This window comes from Macaca thibetana, chromosome 18 (assembly GCF_024542745.1).
Source record: "Macaca thibetana thibetana isolate TM-01 chromosome 18, ASM2454274v1, whole genome shotgun sequence".
NCBI lineage: Eukaryota > Metazoa > Chordata > Mammalia > Primates > Cercopithecidae > Macaca > Macaca thibetana.
In genome coordinates, this window is record NC_065595.1 from 18509908 (window position 1) to 18533871 (window position 23964).

General features: G+C 41.9%; 1 long non-coding RNA gene across 1 annotated transcript in view; it reads left to right on the forward strand.

The window, feature by feature from the left end:
• Positions 1 to 23964, forward strand: part of LOC126941392 (uncharacterized) — a 168401-nt gene that overhangs the window by 138027 nt on the left and 6410 nt on the right. The window contains exon 3 of the long non-coding RNA XR_007721289.1: positions 22899 to 23017. This is a non-coding gene — a long non-coding RNA (uncharacterized LOC126941392). The remainder of the gene's footprint in view (positions 1 to 22898; positions 23018 to 23964) is intronic.

Sequence of the window (23964 nt, forward strand, 5' to 3'; positions counted from 1 at the left end):
CTGACCTTGTCATGGCATTTATAAACTGTCAAGGCGCTGATAGTGTCTTTTAGCATGCTAATGTATTGTAATTAGCATATAATGTGGGACAACCAGAGGTCACTTTCACTGCCATCTTGGTTTTGGTGGGATTTGGCTGGCTTCTTTACCACAAACTGTTTATCAGCAAGGTCTTTGTGACCTGTACCTTGCACCAACCTTCTGTCTCATCCTGTGACTTAGAATGCCTAACCTCCTGGGAATGCAACCCAGTAGGTCTCAGCCTCATTTTACCCAGCCCCTATTCATGATGGAGTCACTCTGGCTCAAATGCCTCTGACGTCTAGAAGCTCTGGCTTGAAGTGCAGCTCTCAAGCAGAGCACCCACAGAGATGAACTCCTCTAAACGCCCAACATTTATAATATGCTTAGTTCCCTTAGTTCCTACTACTCTTGTGATAGCTGGGCAGAGACTGGAGAAGAAGGAAGATGTCTGTCACTCTTTTTACATTTCTATGGATGACCTCTTCTTTCTTGGGTACTGTATGAGGAGGCTGGGGTGAAGAAGAGATTAAAGGAAGGAAAAATAAGTTTCCTTTCCCCTTCATCGTTCTTAGTGAGATGGCGCTTTGTAACAAAAGACAGAATAAAAGAAAAACAAGCAGAAGTTTATTAACATGTCTGCCTCATGTGTACATTGGAGATACCCAGGAAGAAATAAGTACTTCTCAAAGATGTTACTTTGAGTTCAGGTTTAAATACCATCCTTATCTGAAACAAAAAAAGATGAGTGTGGGCAAAGCTAGTTGTGGGGAGGTATCCAGAAAAGCATGGTGTATTAGGCCATTCTCATATTGCTATTAAAAAAAAAAACCTGACACTGGGTAATTTATAAAGAAAAGAGGTTTAATTGGCTCAAAGTTCTGCAGGCTATACAGGAAGCATGGTGCTGGCATCTGCTCAGTTTCTGAGGAGGCTTCGGGAAACTTCCATTCAGGGTTGAGGCAAAGGGGAAGCAAGCATTTCACATGGCCTGAGCAGGAGCCAGAGAGGTGCGGAGGTGCCACGCACTTTCCAACCACCAGATCTCATAAGCACTCACTCACTATCACAGGAGCAGTATCATGTAAATGGTGCTAAACCATTCATGAGAAATATACCCCTATAATCCAGTCATCTCCCACTAGACCCCACCTCCAATGTTGGAGATTACAATTTAACATGTGATTTTAGGGGGACACAGATCCAAACCATTTCACATGGTAAATAAGAAAAAGTTTGTTATACAGATTTGTCAATAAGTTTGTTATGCAGATTTGCCTTCTCTGTTCAGAGTTTCCAGTGATTGAGAGTCATTCTTCTCTTCCTAATATAGAGTGGGAGACAACCTTAAATACGGAGATTTCCATCCTAGCATGCTGGCATGTGCTTGTAGTCCTAGTTACTTGGGAGATGAGAGCACGACTTGATCCCAGGAGATGGTGACCAATCTGCGCAACACAGTAATACCTTGTTTCTAAAAACAACAAAAAGAACAACAACAAGAAAACAGTCAACACAAATGGAGATTTCCTTCATAGATGTAAATTTCCTTACAATGAGTAACTTTTACTGTGTCAGAACTTCTCCTGGGTCTGCAGTTTCTTAAAATAATTAGCTCAAAATAATCCTTATGCCAAAGAGGTATACTTTGGAGTGGCATATTCTGGAGTGGCATATTCCGGTCTCCAACAAGAGTATGGTGCAAAGTTCAGACTGGGCAACCAGCTGAGATGTGCCTACAGAGCTTTGGGGTGCTTGGCCAGAAACTATGTCCAAATCTTATGCTTTTTAACTACTTCTTTCAGCCAATTTGCACAGGGTAGGGTAGAGAGAGTGTCCAGTAGAGAAAGCAGAAGAGGAAAAGGTCCAAGACTAAAATGAGAGGCTTTGGGAACGTGTTTCTTTCCATGTAATGCTGAGGACGGTTGAATCCATGCCAACCAAGCTGCAAAGTAAACTTGAATAAAACAATATGCCACAAAATTAGTGCTCTCAAAACCCATCCTGTTGTCATAAGTTCTATCCATATAGTTTGATTTTCCTAGTCAAGTTAATTTTCAAAACAAAACAACACAAAACAAAGAGAAAACCTCTGCCTCAGCAGAAGAAACATGGGCAGGAGGTGGGTTTATCATCACTATAGGGAAAGCTGAACTTTCCTTCTAAAAGCTCAGTAATTGAGTTTGCTGAAATAAATTCACAAGAGACAGACTGACAGGAGAAAAGGCATACAACAGTATTAATGTGCAAGTGCACAAAAGGCATACAAAGTTTGAACACCTGAAGAAGGGCCAGATGGCTGAAACTTAAATACCCTCTTCATAAGGGAGAGCAAAGTAGGGGATGTAGACAATTTTAGAGGAAGAGTAAATGGTTTTTAGGGGAGATATATGGGCTCAAAGAATAGACAATAGCCTGGGACAAAGTTTCTCTGGGCTCTGGGGTAGATGGTGACAAGTTATGGGAAGGTGAGGGGCAGAACTGCACTGCAAGCAGAGGTTGTCTTGTTATGCTGATAAAGTCTCTCAGGTAACAGGCCTCAGAAGAATTGATAAAAGATCTGTACAGATGGGCATGGGAACAGCCTTCATATTCTTCTTCAGTGACTAATCCCCTGACAATGAGATTTCAGACAGGGCTTTGAAGGTAATTGTGTTTCTTTTGGTAGTACTGTCCTCAGTCAGATAACTTCCCTAGGGAGAGCTCCTCCTTGTGCTTGGAGGAAGAAAAAAGGAAGGTCAGAGACACCTTGTTTCTGAGGCAGCTTCTAAGGCCTTCTAATTTCCTTTAATTCAAAGTGCTTAGCATGCCAAAGGACCATACTTTGGGGTATTGTTTTCTGAGCTTCAACACCACCTTAGTCTGAATAATCAGGCCTGGAATTTAAGCAGAAGAGTTCGTTATTCTAGCTGAGATCCCAAAGAGATGCATTCAGCAGTGACACCACCATTGCAAAATTATAACTGAGACAGTGAAAGAGATCTGAGCTAACCAACTCAATCTTGCTTCCAACCTCCAAGCTGTCCTTGTTCATTCCAGGGTGTAGGCCAAACTTACATTGGGAGGCACTAGTTTATAGTTTGAAACAAAGATGATAACAGCCCTTTACCCAAACAGACCCCTTCTTGCCTCTGGACTAGACTACCTTTATAGGACTAACCAATTAGCCAAAAGATTGAAAATTTTGGCTTAGGTGTCATACAGTTGGAGGCTACAAGATTCTGACCCTCCCCAAATTGCTCCTGGGAATAACATCACTATTGGAAAATCTTAGATCAGTGCTTGAGATATTTTGCAGACCCTGAAATTGATGGACCAGCTGGCACCACCCAGACTGACAAACTGGCTCATCTGATTTTGTGCCCCCCTACCCCAGGAACTGACTCAACAGAAGAGCGCAGCTTTACTCCATATGATTTCATTTCCAACACAACCAATCAGCACTCCTGACCACTGGCCCCCAACCCACCAAATTATCCTTAAAAACTCTGATCCTTGAATGCTCAGGAAGACTGATTTGAGTAATAATAATTCAGTCTCCTGCACAGCCAGCTCTGTGTGAATAACTCTTTCTCTATTGCAGCTCTCCTGTCTTGATAAATTGGCTCTGTCTAGGCAGCAGGCAAGGTGAACCCACTGGGCAGTTACCCTAGCCTCCACCTAATAGAATTCTAATTCGGAGACTCTTAGAAAGAATGAAGCCTTTCAGCCATCAGCATGGGAAGCATTTTGCTTAGCTTATCTCACCTAGGAACCATGCTCCACATAGTGTTTCATCCAGCTCCATCTTCATTAATTGAGCATATGGGGACCCACTTGGAATGAAGAGTCAGTATAAAGAGTAACTTGGGCCGGGCGCGGTGCCTCACGCCTGTAATCCCAGCACTTTGGGAGGCCGAGGCGGGTGGATCACAAGGTCAGGAGATCGAGACCATGGTGAAACCCCGTCTCTACTAAAAATAGAAAAAATTAGCCGGGCACAGTGGCGGGCGCCTGTAGTCCCAGCTACTCGGGAGGCTGAGGCAGGAGAATGGCGTGAACCCGGGAGGCGGAGCTTGCAGTGAGCCGAGATTGCGCCACTGCACTCCAGCCTGGGCGACAGAGCAAGACTCCGTCTCAAAAAAAAAAAAAAAAAAAAAAAAAAAGAGTAACTTGAAGACAGCTGAGATTCAACACGTACAGGAAGGAGCCTTCTTGAAGCATTCCTTATCTGACTAAAAGCAGGATCCTCCGGTAGATGAGATTGCCATAAATTCTCTCTTTAGGGCAGGTCTTTGGGAAACAGACTAAGAGTTAACCTACCACAGATTCCCTCTCCCAGGGAGTTTCATGACCGTGAAGAAGACAGAAAGACCACTTATCACAAACTTTCTTATCTTTAATTTGTTCACCTAAAAATCCATCTATCATTCCTAAAGAAACTTATTTGTAATTCGCATAGATGCCTTTTCTTCCATCTTCCTTTTCTCTAGTAACTGAAGTACATAAGCCCCACATTCTAACCACTTCTTTACTGAGCACATTTACTGAGCACTCCTGCATGTATGCCCATTATATGAACAAATAAACTTGTTCTTCTGTTCATCTTTTTTTTTTTTTTCCAGTTTAATTTGCAGGCCTCCTAAGGAACACAGAAAAAGTTTTTCCTCCTCCACAAACTCCTGCTGTGTTCATTTGAACTAGGCATAGTGCCATGTACTGGGGTTGAGGTGTGGGGAACATAACCCACAAATATCAATGAAATATAATCTTTGCCCTTTAGGAGTAAATGGGAACTTCTTATTGGTGGAAACTGTTCTTTGCACTAGTAATGACCCATTTCAAAGGGTCATCCTTTCAGATCCTGTTTGAAGGTCTTAAATGCTCTTTTGAATTTGGGCTGGGGAGACACGTGGTATGAAATACAATGGAGATACAGGATGTTAGGTCAAACATGAGAAACATGGTGCAGAGCTTTACCAGCTGTATAAGCCATGAAGTGCCCCAAGAACTTGGACAGCCCAGAAGTCTGTCACTAATCTTCCCCATTTGAGGAAGAGCTCTTGGCTTATGTTAGCATATTTGAGTTTCCCTGCAATCTAGATTAAACTCCTTTCAGAGATGTTACAGAGCAGGGGTCCCCAACTGGTACCAGTCTGTGGCCTGTTAGAAAGTAGGCCACAGAGGGGAGGTGAGTGGTGGGTGAGTGAGCGTTACTGCCTGAGGTCTGCCTCCTGTCAGATGAGCTGGGGCATTAGATTCTAATAGGAGCATGAACTGTGCAAGTGTGGAATGTAGGTTGTGCACTCCTTACAAGATGGAACAGTTTCATGTTGAAACTGTCCCCTCCTCATCTGTGGAAAAGTTATCTTCCATGAAACCAGCCTCTGGTGCCAAAAATGTTGGGGACCTCTGTTGTAGAGTACATAGAAAGAACAATCAACATCTTTGCTAGAATATATACAGCTTCTGAAGGCGAGGGAAAAAAAACCATTTTCCTCTCTCGTTCTAGGTTCAGTGACTAAAGCCCATAAATCAAACTGATGAAAGACAGATTAATGAGAGAGAGAGAGAAAACAAAAAACAAAAAACAACAAAAAAAGTTCTAATTGTATATGTATGCAGCAGAGAAAAGAAATGTGACTCCCAATCACAGAAAAAAAAAATGTGGCTCAAGGAGGCAGCCAGATGATTGAGATTCATATACCCTCTTATTAAGCAAAGGAAAAGGGGCTTGGGGCTTCTGTATGGGGAAGACAAGTTATGGGAAGGTGAGGGGAAGAAATGTATAGTAAATAAGGATTGCCTTATTATGCAGATAAGAGTGTCTCAGTGATAAGAGTTGTATCCTGAGTAGCTTTCTTCCTGGTATGGAGGCACTTTTACAAATGAAAATTTCCTTATTAAATGTACATTTTCTTTACAAAAGGGAAAATTTATTCTTTAGTTTTAGGCAGTTAGAGGAAATTAGAGCTCTTCCTCCATCTGCTGGTTCTCAATTGCCTTTAGCTCAAAATAATCCTCATGCCAAAGTGGCATATATTTTTGTGGGGGGTGGTAACATATTTAGCACCCTTCATATCCAAGCAAATCTAGACTCAGGTTAGAACATTTTCTCAAATGATGATGCATTTGGCTGACTAGTTGGCTAGACTGGGCAACAGATTTAAGAGTATTTGAGAAAAGGTCACTGCTCATTATGGCCTCAGCTATCCTGACACGCCTACCTCATGTTCCTTTTAAATTTCATACCGCTAATTTCCATTTAAACACTGCCTCTTCTTAGGGCTTATTAGAATTAGTTGTCTCCGGGCATTATATATTCAGCATTTTGTCTGTGTTCAAAATATCAGCTAAAGAGAAATTCTCCAAATTACAGAAGACATGATGGCATTCATTCTTTTAACAGCCTTATCTCACTAGTTTTGTGTTTTGCAGAGGAGAAGGCAGCTAGATTCCCTTCCTTTCATGTAACAAAACATAGAGAATAATAGGTCTTACAGCAAACCAGAAGCAAAATTACAATGAAGACAAATATTTGAGAATGCATCCAAGAAATTTTTGGGAAAAAGGTGTGCCCTGGGAAAATAGATTCCAATCAACACAAATTAATTTCTAGGAAAAAATTGTTAATATTTCCCCCCTCCTTTATTTCAGCATTGGCATTTTGATTATGGAACTCAATTCATGCCACAGAATGAGGGCATGGCTTGACCCTGTCCAATGCAAGTCTTGTTTGGGATGAAAAATAAAATTTGGTACTAATAAGGTGTCCGTACCTTAATGGATGAGAAATGAATAAGTTCTTCTGGTGCAGGTACCGTGTCTTATTCATCTTTATTCCTCCTGAAATGACAAGCCCAGTCACCTGTACATGGCAGATGATTGATAAAAGTTTACTGAACTGAATTACTGAAGACAAGTGAATCTTGGGATTTGACGTGTGCTCTTAATCTTTTGAGGCTGTTGTCAAGGACAAGCATGAGTCTTTTCTGGGAATGTGTATTCCTTCTTATTTTTAACTGTGTACCTGAAGGTTTATACATGGTTACTTAATCAGCATGGCGTAAAATCCAAGGAAATAGCTCATTTACATTCTGCTTTATTTAAATTAGACCTGGGGAGATCTTACTCAGCTTACTTCATTATTAATAAATAATGAATCTATTCAGGAAGGAGACGTCAGTGCTGGGGTGAGGGAGGGCTAGCTGCAACCAGGTAGACTGCTAACATTTTAGTGAGGGCTGAGTACTACAAACACTGTGTATGAGCAATTTGTGGAGTAAGTTTTAATTGTAGCCTTGTCTTGGAGTCAAGGAATGACCAGATCAGTGATTGGTTGTTTCTATGTCTCATACCCAGAGTCTAGTTTTCCCCCTGTTAAAGTTATGACCAGGAGACAACTGTGCTTTCTGCAAAACTGGGAAAGCACTTGCAATGGTCAGGCTTGAGTGTTGTATGTAGCAAAGCAAAGTTGGCGGGTGCAGAATGAAAGATAGTGGTCACTTCTCCACTCAGGATTTATTTTCATTGTTTTTAGCTGAGAAAATAAATGTGGAGATTTTTCAGACAAACATGGTTTCTTGAAAATGCAGGTAATTGCTCCCATTGGTGTGCTCTGAAAGCACGGCGATACTTGCTGGGATAGATCACGAGCTGACATTACATTTCCAGGCTGGAGAGCTGGCCTTTATCAGAGCCTCAGAGGAAAAGGAGGCTGAGATTGAATGAGGCTGCAAAAGAGCTGACTGCTGAGACCATCACTTTTGCATATAAATTTTAGATCCTTTAATAACAAGAAATGTCTGGGTGCATTAAAATTCCACATTAGGCATTTGCTGGCTGTAGACGTCCAGGCAAGTGTAGGGGAGAAAAGGATAATTTTCTTTCTACCCATTCTGAGTTCTTAGCCAGGACACATTGTAACAAAAGGTGGCTTAACAAGAGAAAAACACATAGAAGTTTATTAACATGTCTGCTTCATATATACATGAGAGTTACCCAGGGAAAAATGAGTAAATTCCAAAGAGATGGCTTTGAGTTCAGACTTCAGACGTAAATACCATCTTTAACTGAAACAAAGAAGGGTGTGGGAAAGGCAGGTTATGGGGAAGTAACCAGGAAAAGCGTGGCAAACCAGGGTGAGGTTTATTATGCAGATTCGTCAGTGCTCTCTCCATTGTTACATCTCTAGTGATTTAGACTGGTACAGAGAGGAGACACTTTTACAAATGGAGATTTCCTTCATAGATGTAAATTTTCTTTATGTAATTTCTGCTCTGTTTTCAGAGTTTCTCCTATGTCTGCATTTTCTCAAAATAATCAGCTCTAAATAATTCTTATGCCAAAGAGGCATATTATGGGGTGGCATATTCTGTTCTCCTACATGCTCCTTGCATCCCTTAAAGGGCTTTTTTGTGGGGGGTGTTAAATTGTCCTACTATTTAAAAGCATCTACTCTTAGTTATATAGTTCTCATGTGTAAATCTTAAGAGTGCAATTCAGGGCAGGCATGGTGGTTTACATCTGTAGTCCCAGCACTTTGGGAGGCTGAGGTGGGAGGATTGCTTGAGCCTGGGAGTTCGAGACCAGCCTGAGCAACACAGCAAGACCTCCATCTATACCACACACACACACACACAACATAAAATTGTTAATGCAAATTAATAATCTGATGAAAATCTTCCCACTTCTTTTTGGAATGCCAGAGCAGTGAGTCACTAGAAAGTCTTGCAGGGAGGGGAAGTGGCTGCATCCTTGAACTCGTCACTCATTGGCACACCAGTTATCTCCGCCCTGCAGAGAGCCAAGGCGTCCTTCAGACAGGAAATAGGATCTTAGTGGGTGGCCGCCAAGAGTGCACAGACTTTGAAGCAGGAAAAGACAGTCTCTAGAGCAACATGGAAAGGATCCAGGTAAGGGAGCTTCCGTCGTCAGGGCCACAGTGGCACCAAGGGGATGCAGCAGAGGGGCTGACTTAGAAGAAGACTAGTTTCTTCCCAATGCCACCCATCCCACCACCCACGTTCTAAATGGTTTTGTGGAAGTGAATTGCTTAATTTCCCATCTTTCAGCCTTTAAAACATATTTTTCTCCCTCAAGTATTTGTTTTCAGGCAAAAGCCAGCCTCCAAAAGCCCCTTGGTTCTTCTTTATCTGTCTCACCCCTTCTGCCTTGTACACCAGACTGCCAGCAAGCAAGCGGGGAAGTGGAGAACAGCTGGGATCCTCCAGTGAAAAGGTGGCTCAGTGCGAGAGATGTCAAGAGGCTGGGATTGGCACCCATCGGGAGGCGCAGAGCTCTCTCCCTCACGCTTCCTGGGAAATGAAGGAGAAATAATAGGCAGCCCGCATTTGCAGCCAGCCAGCCTGGGTGGTATTCCGTGAAGTGAAGCACTCATAAATCCCTTCTGGGGCCAGAGCTGGTTTGACAAGCTGCGGGATTTGGGTGGCCTGCCTGCTCTTTGGGAGCGGCCTTGGGAAGCTGAAGAAATTGAATCAGGACCTCAGGCCCTTTACAGACTCCCTTCTACACTTGGTTGCTGATTAGGAACATTATGTGGCATTTAAAATGGCACAATTATCTTCCTTTGGTGGTTCCTAGCTAAAAGTAGACTCCTGTCAGCCCGTGACTGATGACAAGAAGGCTCTTTGTCCCTGTTTTTGAAATAAACATGGGTATAATCTGAATGTGTCAACTACTTATTTCCTAAGGGAGTCCAATGGATAATTTTTAAAATCTAACTTGGACATATTCATAATACGCATCATCCATTTTGCTAAGTTCTTTCCTAAGGCAAATAAATACAGTATTGCAATTGCTTTCTTTGTTCTTGTCAGAATGTTTCAGGTTTAGATTTCTCACCCCAGGGGAAGAAGAATGTGTGTGCAAGTACATTTGGCAAAATTGGTTTGCAAATGTAGAGAAATATGCTTCTGAATAGAGAGTTTCCCGCCCATATTTTCTTATGCTATGGGTTGGAAAGGCTATGTTTCCCTATTTGCCAAATGTAAACACAAACAGGCAAACAAACAAACACTTTTTTAAAAAAAAAAGTTAAAACAACAAGAAGGCCAGAAGCAATCTGATTTCAGTAATATTTTCAATAAATTAATGGCCTGTATATGTGGCAACAGACACTTGGAAAAGATCAGGCCAACAGATGGGCACAAATAAAGCCACAGGAAAACTGGGAAGGATGATAAATATTATCTGCCGGACATTTTTATCCCCCTTGTTAATTAACTATCCTGCTTTTCTTACTACAGCTATGCTTATTTTCCTTTTTACTACAAAATTGTTTTATTTCATATTGCTTTCTTTCAAGCTTTCTCATATTTCTCTCCTGTGGGGTTTTTTTTTTTTTTTCTTCTTTTTTCTCTCTCCCAAATCTGCTTCAATTTTCCATCCTGTGTTCTCTTTCACGTCTCCTTCAAGGAGGTTTTTGCAGGGAGAAAGCAAGGACATTTCCTTTGCCTCTTGTCAGCTTCTTAACAATTTTCTTGCTATTAATGTCTAACAACTTTCCAGCCCCAGGGAATACACATACCTTCTTTTTCTATAAATTCTTGTGTGCTGTTCTCACTGCCCATCGTTGAAAATGCAACATGGCATTATTGATCTTACTCTCACTCTTTTTTCCTTTGGAAGAATTCCACAGATGAATTGGTTCTGCCCTGTATCTTTGAATGGTTTTTATTTTCTAATATCCAGTGTGGCGGCCTGGCAGAGACACTTAGTTGAGAGAACACGGGGCTCTGGAAACAGCCAGTCCTTGGTTCATATTCTAGTGTTGTCACTTATTAACCAAGTAACATTGGCTAAGTTCTTTTGTCCCTTTGAGCTAGTGTCTTCATTCCAATACCTATTCCAACCATCTGAGTTTGCTAATGGGTGTCAGGGAGATGTAAAACATATATCACTTGGCACCTCATTTCCTTTCTCTGATAGCAGAAAGTGGGAAGGTCATGACCAGTCAAGGGGCCTCTGAGTCAATCATGATTTTTCCTTCTGCAGAGTGTAATACCTTCCTTTCTTCATGTCACAGAAAAAAAAAACACAGTTGGTGAGTCAAAGAAGACCTTTCTGTGTTTTGAATAGCTTTTACTAGGTACAATTCTTGTAAAGGATTCTTCTTTGGCCAGAGAAGCACAGATTCAAGGTCCCATGGTCCAGGAGGCATCTGGTATACCTTTCTTGGTATGCCTACTGTCCCATTTTATTGACATCTCTCATCAGAGTGGTAGCGAATAGGAGATGATGCTGGAATTCTCTTTTCTGAGTATCAGTCTAGCATTGGCGGAGGGTCAAAAACTATAATAAAACTCTCTAAGGATTTGTCTAATTTGAATAACTTAGATCTGAGCCAACTATCATCTCCTTGGAGAAACCTCCCCTGACCATATGATCAAAAATACTTCCCCCAGTCACCCTCCAGTCACCAGTCATCAATGTGCTTTATTCTCATCCCAGCACTCACCACTATCTGAAATTACTTGCTCATTTATATGTGTACTTGTTTATGTTTCTTGTTTGTTCTCTCCACTGAAACAAACTCTATGACAGCTGGATATCTACTCTTATTTTCTTTTCTAAGCCTCATTGCTTAGAACAGTGTATGACAAAAGTAGGCCCCCAATAAATACTTGTTACATAAATAATTAGACTATAGATCTCACTAATGTTGGAAATGACCCCAGCATCTATAAAGGAATGAATATAGCAAAAGATATAGTTCTGGCTGGGCTCAGCTAATCTCACCTGGTTCATCTACCTGGCTGGGCATGTATGACAGGACAGAGTTTCTTTTTTACATTTGAACTGCATCCTAGTTGAACACACTGATATATCCATAATGAAGTGACTATTCAAGAAGGACCAGGCAGTGACTGCAGTTTTATTTATTTCATGGACAGTAATCACCACAGTTGATCATGCCTCCTCCTTTTTGAAGATACTTTCTTACCTGCGTTCTCTCTTGAGTTTATCAGCACTGGCACCCCACTTCAGTGTCCACCATTGGCTCCCGTCATCTCCCCAACCTTGACTCTCTTCTCATCTCTGTCATCGCTCGTTCTCTAGGTGATTGTTTTAGTCACATGGCCTTGTTAGGGGTCAGAAGCGCATACCCCCAAATGTGGTGCTTTTACATGCTAAACTGAGGAAGCCTCACGGTCTCTCTGATATCTCCCCACTCCTGACGTCTCTCCCCAAATCTTTATCTGCCTAAGATCTAGACCCGCCAAAAGGAACAATTGTTTCTTCTTCCCCTCTCTGTAAGACCAAGAGTGTGATCACACCTGAACAGAACCTTTTCCAAGAAAATGTACAAGTTCATACAAGTTCATCTCTGTTCCCTGAGCCACTCATCCTCCCTAGTAATCTCCTCAACAGAATCGCTCTGCCCTCCCCTCCTGTAACCTGCTCCACCAGGATGGTGTGTAAGTTTCTGAACGCTGTTGAGGGGTGGGCAATCCCTCGGTGGTTCTCCCCATGTGTATACATTAAATAAATTCATTTGCCTTTTCTCCAATTAAGCAGTCTTTTTTGAGTTGATTTTTCAGTAAACCTTCAGAGGGTGAAGGAGAGGTTTCCCCTTGGCCCCTACAGCCTCAGATACCTTCCCATTCTTACAACCATGACATTATATATTTAGCCTAGACACATATTTCTAGGATGTGTGACATCCCCATTTGGATGTTGAGGTTGATTGCATGATGTCCACAGCCTTTGCCATGTGACTCTGCATTCCCTCTCACTGAGAGGCAGGATCTACTCTTCCTGCCACCCCTGTGGAATCTGGGCTTAGTCTGTCACTTGCTTGACAGGTTGAAGCCAAATTCAATGTATTGTAGGGAAAGGAAATATCTTTTCCTCACCTATCACTATGTTCATGACTGAGGCCCCTATAACAAAAGACAGATTAAAAAGACAAAAGCAAAAACGTGTGTTTAGTATAAGTTTTGTGTGACTTGGGAGCCTTCTGAAGAAACAGTTAAACATGTGTATTTTTATGCTTAGGTGTAGGAAGAGAGGACAATCATGGAGAAATATGACTGGAGGACAAAAGGGTGTGATCTGCTAGTACTAAACTGGGAGGAGCTTCGCGAGGCTTGTACATTCGGATTTTTCTCTGTGTCCCTGTGTCTTCAGAGATAAGGATGTTTCCTTTTCTCTGGGTATATGAAGGGTATCTCTTGAATGAGGGTCTTACGATCTGCTTCACAATAGAAGGGCAGGAGAAGGTCAGAGAGTGACCTTCCTAGGTTTTATGACCTGCTTCAGGGGAGAAGAGTGAGGGAGGAATGAGAGCGATCTTCCTGCTTCTGCTGTTTTCTCAAATGCCAAGGTGCCATATTTTGGGGTAGGATATTCTGAACCCCATCAGTGTGCACGTACTAAGCCTGGTCCTCAAGAATACTTGTGTATTTCCACTATTGTCTCTTGTACTTCTGCTACTACCATGAGAAGCACAAGGTTAGGCTAACCCTCTGGCCCTGAGAGAATGAGAAGGCAGGGCGCGTTGGCACATGCCTGTAATCCCAGCTACTCGGGAGGCTGAGACAGGAGAATCACTTGAACCCAGGAGGCGGAGGTTGCGATGAGCTGAGATTGCACCATTGCACTCCAGCCTGGGCAACAAGAGCAAAACTCCGTCTCAAAAAAAGAAAAAAAAAAGGATAGGATGAGAAATTTGCAGCAGAGCTTCCTAAAGAACTTCAGTCAAGCCCTGTTAGAGTGGATCACAAATCCAGCTGAGATTGGCTGAGCCAACCCCTAAGCAGCTGACTCTCATTTAACCCCCAGACTCGTGAACTGTAAGAATTATAGCTTTAACCCATTGAGTTTTTAAAAAATTAATTTTAGATTTAATTTGCATAGTATAAATTGCATACATTTAAAAGGTTCAGTGAGTTTTGACCGTGTATACATTGGTGATCTCAAATACTTGGCATTGTCAGTCTTTTAAATTTTAACCATTCTCATGGAGTAGGTAGGGGTATCTCATTGTAGTTTTTTTTGCTATGTTTGTTTGTTTGTTTGAGACACGGTCTTACTCTGTCACCCAGGCTGGAGTGCAGTGGTGAGATTTTGGCTCACTGCAACCTTTGCCTCCTGGGCTCAAGCCATCCTCCCACCTCAGCCTCCCAAGTAACTGGGACTACAGGTGCTTGCCACCATGCCCAGCTAATTTTTTTGATAGAGATGGGGTTTCGCCACGTTGTCCAGGCTGGTCTCAAACTCCTGGGCTCAAGCAATCCACCCACTTATATCTTTAGCCTAGATACCCCAATGTGCTAGGATCATAGGTGTGAACTGCTGCACGTAGCCCTCATTGTAGTTTTAATTCATTTCCCTGAGGACTAATAATGTTGAATACCTTTTCATGTGCCTATTGGCCATTTGTCTATCCTCTTTTTGTGACTGTTGAAATCTTTTGCTCCTTTTAAAATTATCTTCATATTCTTGAATTATTAGAGCTCTTTATAGATTCTAGATACAGGTTATTTGTTAGATATATGTGTTGTGAATTTTTTCTTCTATTTTGTGGCTTACCATTTTGAATTCTGAATTCTCAACAACATGTATTGTTTTTTCTTTTATGCACTGTGCTTTTTGTGTCTTATATGCTATTGAGTTTTGAGGTGGTTTGTGACTCACAATTAACTAGCAGAGACAGAAATCTAATCGATATTTCAAAACCAATGTTTCCAAAACTGACCCTTCCACCCCTCTAACCTGCTTGTCCAACAGGTGTCGTCATCTCCAAAAGTGTAATCCATTCTTTCAGTTATTAGGCAAAAAACTTTATTCTCTTCTTCCCGCCCCACTCTACGTGTAATCATCAGCAAATCCTGTTGGAGTTCCCTGCAAAGTATACCCATAACTCCATAACTTGACCATCTGTCACCATCTCAACCACTGTCACCCTCGTCCAAGCTGCCATGGTCTCTGCCTTGAGTTTTTGTAATCATCTCTGAACTGACATCCCTCTTTTTGATTGTTGCATCACGATCTATTTTCAATATGGAAACTAGAATGATGCTTCTAAGATTTTAAGTCTAATTATGACTCTCATCTTCTCAAAATCTTCCAGGGTTTTCTTTATTCAGGTTAAAACTCAAAATCCTTGTAATAACTCACAACACCCTGCACAGTCTTTCCCCGCCTCTACTCTCTCTGGTATCACTTATGACCACTCTCTTTAGCTGTCACACACTGCTCATGCCCTCCTGGACTGCTTGCTGCCTCTTCAATATTCTAAGCAAATATCTTCTCAAGGCCTTTGTGTCTGATGCTCCTGTATCTGTAATAGTTTCCTCCCACATAGTCGTGCCCACAAATTCCTTTATTTTCCTCAGGTCTCTACCCACCACTTTAACATCTGACATTACATGCTTTATTCTTATTTTCCTACCACCTGATTTTTATACATTTGTTTGATATTTGTTTCTCTTCACCTCTTTTTCCTGTACCCTGCCAAATCTTTAGAATGTAAGTCTCACCAGGGCAGGGATGTTATTTTGTTACCGGTGGATCCTCTGGGCTTGAAAATTATAAGCTTTTTGAGAGTACAGTGTTAGAGTGTTAACCTGTATATAATAAATGACTTAAAGTTTAAAATCAAATTTATAATTTTTGATAAATAGAAAAAGTCTGAATACTCTCTACAAGTGGAGAATATGTTTACAATGTTGATGTCCTCAGCTGGGCACAGTGGCTTACATCTGTAATCCCAGCACTTTGAGTGGCTGTGGCAGAGGATCCCTTGAGGCCAGGAGTTCAAGACCAGCCCGAGCAACATAGTGAGACCCCCCCGCCATCCCCATTTTAAAAATATTATAAATAAATAAAACATTGATATTCTTAAATAGTCCACTTACCCTCTAACACTTATCCTATATTTCTGCTATTGTTTATACCTAAACTTCCCAAAAGTTGCCTATATGCATAGTTTCCACTCCAATTAATTAATCAACTGAAAGACTCCTCTTGCCATAAGGGTCAAGGAATTTTCCAAGGTTGAGGACAAGGGTCAAGATTACAGTAGGCTGGTACAGTGAGTTGGAATCACTTCTTTTGAAAGTTTACTCATAACAAAGTGGACTGGAGAAAAGAAAGGCAGATGAATAGCTTTGACAGATTTCTGCTGGATTTTCTGAATTTCTCATGTTTGCTCTAGATAGTTTTTATTTTGTGCTTGGGTGAATCTGCTGTTTCCTTCCTCATATGTGTATTTTAGTTCAGAGTTTGTTTTTCTTTTTTTAAGCGCTCTTATCCTAACAGATGTTTTTAATATATCATGTCTTGGTTTTGTTTCCAAGAGGTGATATGCTGCAGTTTATCACTGAGGTCCTGAGATGGTCCATACTCTAAGCTTTGTGTCTACTGTGGGAGCAAAGGGAAAACTTCCCCCTTGCTCTCTGAAGAGTCATTGAAAATCAACTGACAAAAGGCAGATTGGTAGGGAAAAAAATCCATACACACTTATTAATGTGGGAGGCATGGGGAGGAAATCACCTCCCTAGTGGGGCACAGAAGCTTATATACGTTTTTCCTTAGGGGAAGGAAGAGATGTGAGATGAAGACAATTCTTTTGAGGACCAGTACCTCATTGTTCAGGAGAATGACTGGACCAGGGACACAGAAATGAACTTGTAAATGATTCTTTTTGGAATTCGAATGAACTTGAGAAGCAAGCATTGTCTTGTGAAAAAGTCTATTCAGGTGTGCTTGCATTTTTCAGTCTTCTTTTTTAATGAGATTTCAGGGAGGGGATATATCTTAGTCTGTTTGTGTTGCTATAAAGAAATACTTGAGGCTGGGTAATTTATAAAGAAAACAGGTGTATTTGGCTCATGGTTTTGCAAGCCGTAGAAAAAGCATGGTGCCAGCGTCTGCTCCTGGTGAGGGCCTCAGGAAGCTTCCTCTCATGGCAGAGGGGAAGGGGAGCCAGCATCACATAGTGGGAAGAAGGAAGCAAGAGAGACAGACAGAGGGTGTCAGGGAGTTCTCATGGGAGCTAAGAGTAAGAACTCACTTACTGTGAGGATGGCACCAAGCCCTTCATGAAGAATCCACCCCCAGATCCAAACACTTCCCACTAGGTCCCACCTCCAACATTGGTGATCAAGTTTCAACATGAGATTTGGAGGGGACAGACCTCCAAACCATATCAGGATAGAAGGCAGTTGTGCCTTTGTTAAGAAGCTTTCGTGGTCAGATAAGGAAATTCCAGAGAGAGTTGCTCCCTGTACTTGGCAGAGAGAGGAACAAGACTAGGTTAGAAGGGCCTTGGTTCTGAGGCCTTTCAATTTTTAAAAGCACTCAGCAGACTCAAGAGCCATACTTTCATTTTTTGCCCCCCAACACTATGTAGCTCACCAATGGGAAACTGAGTGGACACATACTGATTTCCAGGAGTGTTAGCTAATGAAGACAGAAAGAGGTGCTATGTCAGGTAGATTGGAGGATGAAGGAATAGAAAACTTAAATTGACTTAATAATGAACCAATGATCTCACACTAAGAGGAGGCTAGAGGTAGGGTGGGCCTCAGGATCCACATCTCTGTGACGCTTTTGCCTCTGCTCTCTTCTGAGTGTTGGTCTCATTCTCAGGTTGGCATCAAGATGGATTGTAATTCTAGGCATCATATTTGGACACAACTGCATCCAGAGGAAAAAGGACCATTCCCTTCCAAACTTCCACTGTCTCTTTCTAAGAAGTGAAGAAACATTTCCCATATGCCTTTCCCACCCCTGTCCCCAAGCAGATTTCACATTTTATATCAACAGACAGAAGTGCACCATATGCCTACCCAGTCTTACACTGGCGAGGGGCCTGGGACCCCCATGATTGCCTTAGACTTCTCAGGGTCTCACCCTGGAGGTTACATTGGGATCATCTTCCTTTAAGCCACGCAGAGGGGTACATAACTGAACAAAAGTAAGGTTTTGTTCAGTAGGAAGAAGATGGAGATTAGAGTAAAAGCAGATACAACTAACTGTACCTGCTACAGATGCCCATCCAGATCCTACCACATTTTGTACGTAAATGGAAAGTAAAAGTGAAAGTGGATCCATGTGGAGGTCAGTTGATGGTTGGCTTTAATCCATCAGAGGAGGACACACTAGGTTAGAAGTGAAAATAATCTGTTTCTGCAAGTTTGGAATATGTAAACTCAAAAACATCCATGTAAAAGTACCAGTAAAATCTTACTTTGCATAAAGATTAAAATGATGTTAATCTGGGCCGGGTGCGGTGGCTCATACCTGTAACCCCAGCACTTTGGGAGGCCGAGGTGAGCTGATCACTTGAGGTCAGGAATTCAAGACCAGCCTGGCCAACATGGTGAAACCCTGTCTCTACTAAAAATACAAAAAATTAGCTAGGCATGTTAGCATGTGCCTGCAATCTCAGCTACTTGGGAGGCTGAGGCATGAGAATCACTTGAACCAAAGAGTTGGAGATTGCAGTGAGCAGAGATCACGCCACTGTACTCTAGCCTGCGCAACAGAGCCAGACTCTGTCTCAAAAAAAAAGAAAAAAAAAAAAAAGAGAGACAGATGTTAATCCACCAGGTTAAAACAAATTATCAAGAGTCATGTAATTTTTTTAAAGCTGATAGGCAGAGTGAATGTTGTAGTCTTTGCTTATACTTTTGCAACATGATCATTTGAGCTGGTAAACAGATAAACCAACCCAGTTTTGCAAGATTCAATGAACCATGCTGTTGTTTGCATGTTGGGACTCCTGCGAGTGATTTTAGTTACTATTATGCTATTGTTTTAGCATTCACGGTTATTATTATGCAAAGTATTTTTACAACTCATAACGATGTCATTCAAATGTTCACAAAATAGGGATGCAAGAGTTTACATTGAAAAATGTTCCCCCAAATCAACAGCATTTGAAGGGAAGTTATATGTGATAAGACGCCAGGAAGGACGGAAAACGACTACTCTGAACCATGGTGCAGTTAATATGGGAGACAGCACTCCATGAAATATTAGATGTAATGCTGGGAACAGGAAAAACAGCTTTAAAGCAAAAAATATGTTATAACTTGTAAATGTGCTCTGAGAATACATCTGTCTTATTTTATATTTATTCCCTTGAGAAAATCATTCTTGAATTATGCAAGTTCGAATTATACAAGGTCTGGCAAGACACATCTTTCATATGAAATAAGACCTCCCCACATTTTTATGACCAGAAATAATCCAACTTTTAAAAAAGTCAGTGCTGCTTCGCACTTAAATAAACAAGTTCCAGGTTGTCTTTTTAATAGGAAAACTGCATTTTTAGATTATATAATCCATCAGTCTGAATTGCTTAGAAAGTGCTTAGCAAAGTCCTATGTGCATATAGGTGTAAAGGAAATGTTTTTTAGTGATAAGAATCAGATAGTTAATATTTCAAAAGCATTTTGTTCACACAGGTGGAGAGCTAAATTAATTTCCTTGAACTGTATAGGAGAATGCACAGGTATCAATTTAATTCAGCTTCTTATTAGTGCAAAACCCACAGGAATGTTACCATGTAACAGTCAGCTGTCCACATGATTTATGCTATTTATTATTTTTAAAAGGAGGAATGTTTTGCATTTCTTTTTATTTCCATGTGATAACCTCGGCAGAGTGAAATACCATTTCTAGTTTCCATGCTGTAATAAAAACAGGTTTGGCTTTTCAAGTTCAGTCGTGTGATTTGTGTGTGTAGTTTCAATTTGTGATGTGTCAGCCAGTGAACAGCTGATTTAATAACAGTTAAGAACCTCTACTACATAGGAATGACTGAAGTGATGTTTCTCTAGATCAATAGTATTGCCTGGTTTTACTAAGGAAATAAATCATTTTGCCACATGGTTGCCAAAATGTGAGAGGTTTTTGGATCGATGACACAAACCTATGTTATCTTTGGAGAGACTATGAGACCTTAGTTCATCAATCAAATCAACTTTAATTAAATCTAATTTAATGGACTACTGCCTAGTAAAAAGAACACTTAAAAGAAAGTCATAGTTGAAGCGCACAGGGCTTTTCTTCTCCTACAAGTGGCGAATACACTAAAAAGAAGGCAGCAGCTCAGTGGAGCTGCCAGCAAGCCCTCCCTGCTGACGGATTTCTGAGAGTGGCTTCCCTTCTGATTTTCTTGCTCAGAATCAGAAGGTAAGACCTGAGTCTTACTTTTTACTGTAAGAAAAAGATGCTGCAGGCTATGTAGGCAGAAACCAGTGGATCTCTAATTAGATTTTTGGTGTTGAAAAACAGGGATCATCAAGAAACCACCTCCCTTTCCCTCTATTCTTTCACACTCTCTTTTTTTTTTTTCGTGGTAAATATTTATTTTTGTCATTTTAGTCATTTTGGAGCATGCAAGTTAGTGGCATTAATTATATTCACAGAGTTGTGCAACTATCACCACCATCTAGTTCCAAAACATTTTTATCAACCCCAACAGAAACTATATTATTGAAACAATAACCCCTCATTTTCTTGTTCCTCGGCCCCTGAAAACAACTTCTCCTCCTCCTTCTCCTCCTCCTTCCTCCTCTTCCTCCTCTTCCTCTTCTTCTTCTTCTTTTTTTTTTTTTAAACAGGGTGTCACTCTGTTGCCCATGCTGGAGTGCAGTGACACACAGCTCATTGCAGCTTTGACTTCCTGGGCTCAGGTGATCTTCCCACCTCAGCCTCCTGGGTAGCTGAGACTACAGGCACACACCACCATGCCCAGCTAATTGTTTGCATTTTTTTTTTTTTTTTGTAGAGACAGAGTCTTGCCATGTTGCGCAGGCTGGTGTCAAACTCCTGGGCTCAAGCAATCCACCTGCCTCAGCCTCTCAAAGCGCTGGGATTATAGGAGTCAGCCACTGTGCCAGGCCACCCCTGGTAATTTCTTTTTTTTTTTTTTTTTGGCGAGAGAGTCTTGCTCTGTCACCCAGGCTGGAGTGCAGTGGCGTGATCTCGGCTGACTGCAACCTCCGCTTCCTGGGTTCAAGCAATTCTCCTGCCTCAGCCTCTTGAGTAGCTGGGATTACAAGCACCCACCTCCACGTCCGGCTAATTTTTGTAGAGACAGGGTTTCGCCACATTGGCCAGGCTGGTCTTGAACTCCTGACCTCAAGTGATCCACCCACTTCAGCCTCCCAAGGTGCTGGGATTGCAGGCATGAGACGCCGCACCCCACCCACCCCTGGTAACTTCTAATCTATTTTCTGTCTCTATGAGTTTCCTTGCTATAGATACCTCATATAAGTGGAATCATTCAATATTGGCTCTTTTGTAACGGATTTATTTCACATAGGGTTTTACATAGGTATTTTCACATAGGTATTTTCAGGGTTTGTCCATGTTGTAGCATGTCTCAGAACTTCCTTCCTTTTAAAGTTTGTTCCTGGGAAACCTGCCTGTGGCAGCAGTATGACATTCATATGACACAGTGGTATGAGAGTAGGAGTGGGGGCTGATGTGGTCTGCAGGGCATGGGGAAGATGTCCTTGAAGTAGTGATGTTTGAACAAAGCTCTGAAGATCAATTGGCTCAGGGTTCCACAGGCCGTACAGGAAGCAGAGTGGCTTCTGCTTCCGAGGAGTCCTCAGGAAGCTTCCAATCACGATGGAAGGCAACAGAGAGCGAGGCACTTCACATGGCTGGAGCAGGAGGAAGAGAGAAAGAGAAGACGATCTAGGTAAAGAGGAGAATGGATGGTGTTCCAGGTTGAAGGAAGAGCAAGAGGAAAACCCCAAGGCAAAAAGAAGTCTGGGGAAAAAGAAGTCCTGGACCTTTAAAGACCGGCTGCTGGCCGGGCTTGGTGGCTCACACCTGCAATCCCAGCACTTTGGGAGGCCAAGGTGGGAGGATCACTTGAGGTCAGGAGTTCAAGACCAGCCTGGCTAACATGGTGAAGCCCTGTCTCTACTAAAAATATAAAAATTTACTGGGCATGGTGGTGAATGCCTATAATCGCAGTTACTTGGGAGGCTGAGGCAGGAGAACTACTTGAACCTGGGAGGTAGAGGTTGCAGTGAGCTGAGATCATGCCACTGCACTCCAGCCTGGGTGACAGAGCAAGACTCCATCTCAAAATAAATAAATATAAAAATAAAGACCAGGTTGCAGAACAAAGTACCAGGAGTGGGTAGCCTGGGGAAAGCGCTAGATCATGCAGAGCTCTACTAAGGCCACATTAAAAATAGTGGATTGGAGGGTGTGTGTGTGTGTGTGTGTGTGCGCGCGCGCGCGTGCACATGTGTGTGACAGGGAGCATCATGTGTGTTTTGAAAAGTCTCTGGTCAAGAGATGCTGTCTTGGACTTGTGTCATTGCTGTTGATGTGTGGAAAGTGATGGATTCAGTGAGAGGCTACAGAGATAAAATTACCTAAGATGGTCAATTTTGTGTTACACATATTTTACCACAACTTTTAAAAGTCACCAGGTCATGGTGATTGGATATGGGCAGAAGGGACAAGGAGTGACAAGGATTTTTAGGCTGGAGCAAATGGACAAATAGTCCCTTGGAGGAACACTAAGTTCGTGTGGGTCCACGAGTTTAGTTCTGGACAGTTTGAGGTGCGGATGCTATTTATGGAAGTGGATATATAGATCTTGGGCCTGAAGGAGATGTATGACCATCAGGCCCATGCCGAATCCTAGTCATCAGGCTGGAGTTCAGATGCAGGACTTAAATCTTGGGAGGAAGTGGCAAGACAAATGTAGAGTTTCAGGCATAAACAATCTTGTTAGGCAGAGAAGACTCCTATCAACATAACTGAGTTTGGGAATAATAAATCTGCTATCAGAATTGGCAAATGAAATCAAGGACAGAAACCATGTTTCCCAATTACAGTCTTGGGCCTTAAAATATCCCATCTTGTTTTTTTTCCTGCTGCACAAGAATCTAAAACATTCCTGGAAATGGAGAGTCCTGACATGATGGCCCCATGATGAAAATAACCCAGATTTCTGAGTCACCATGTGGACACGAGGCACCAAGGAGAAAACATGTGAACCTCAGTAAGTTTGGGGTGAGAGGTAAATAAACTTTAAGTATGTTAAGCTTCTGTCATTTCAAGGTAATATAGTGTGGAAGGCAGAAAAATGGCCCACTCTCTCCTGGCATCTATTAAAGATGTCCAAATCCTCATTTCTGGAACAGGTGAATATGTTAAGTTACATGGCAGTAGCAGTCACATAGCAGATCGAATTAAGGTTTGTATTAGTCTGTTCTTACACGGCTATAAAGAAATACCTGAGCCTGAGTAATTTATAAAGAAAAGAGAATTAGTTGGCTCATGGTTTTGCAGGCTGTACAGGAAGCATAGTGGCTTCTGTTTCTAGGGAGGCCTCAGGAAGCTTCCAATTATGGTGAAAGGCAAAGGAGTGAAGTACTTCACATGACTGGAGCAGGAGGAAAAGAGAGAGAGAGAAAAGTGGGGGAGGTGCTACACACTTTTAAACAACCAGATCTTGTAAGAACTCACTCACCATCAAGAGAACAGCATCAAGGGGATGGAGCTAAACCATTTATGAAGGATCCATCCCCATGATCCAGTCACCTCCCATCAGGCCCCACCTCTAGCTATAGGGATTATAGTTGATTACAGTTGAATGTGTGATTTGTGCAGAGACACAGGTCCAAACCATATCAAGATTGCAAATCAGAAGTCTCCAAAAATTAAAAGTCTCCTGGATTACCCTGCTGGTCCTAATCACTGGAGTCCTTAAAAGCAGAGAACCTTTCCCATTTGTGGTCAGAGAGAGATGTGATAAAGAAAGCAGCATCAGACACATGTGATGTTGTTGGCTTTGATGAGGGTAGGAAGGGGCCATGAGCCAGGGAATGTGGGCAGCCTTGAGAAACTGACCTCATTTAACTAAATTACTTCTTTAAAGGCCCTACCTTCAAACATGGCCACATTCTGAGAGGGGGTTAGGACTTCAACATATGAATTTTGGTGTGA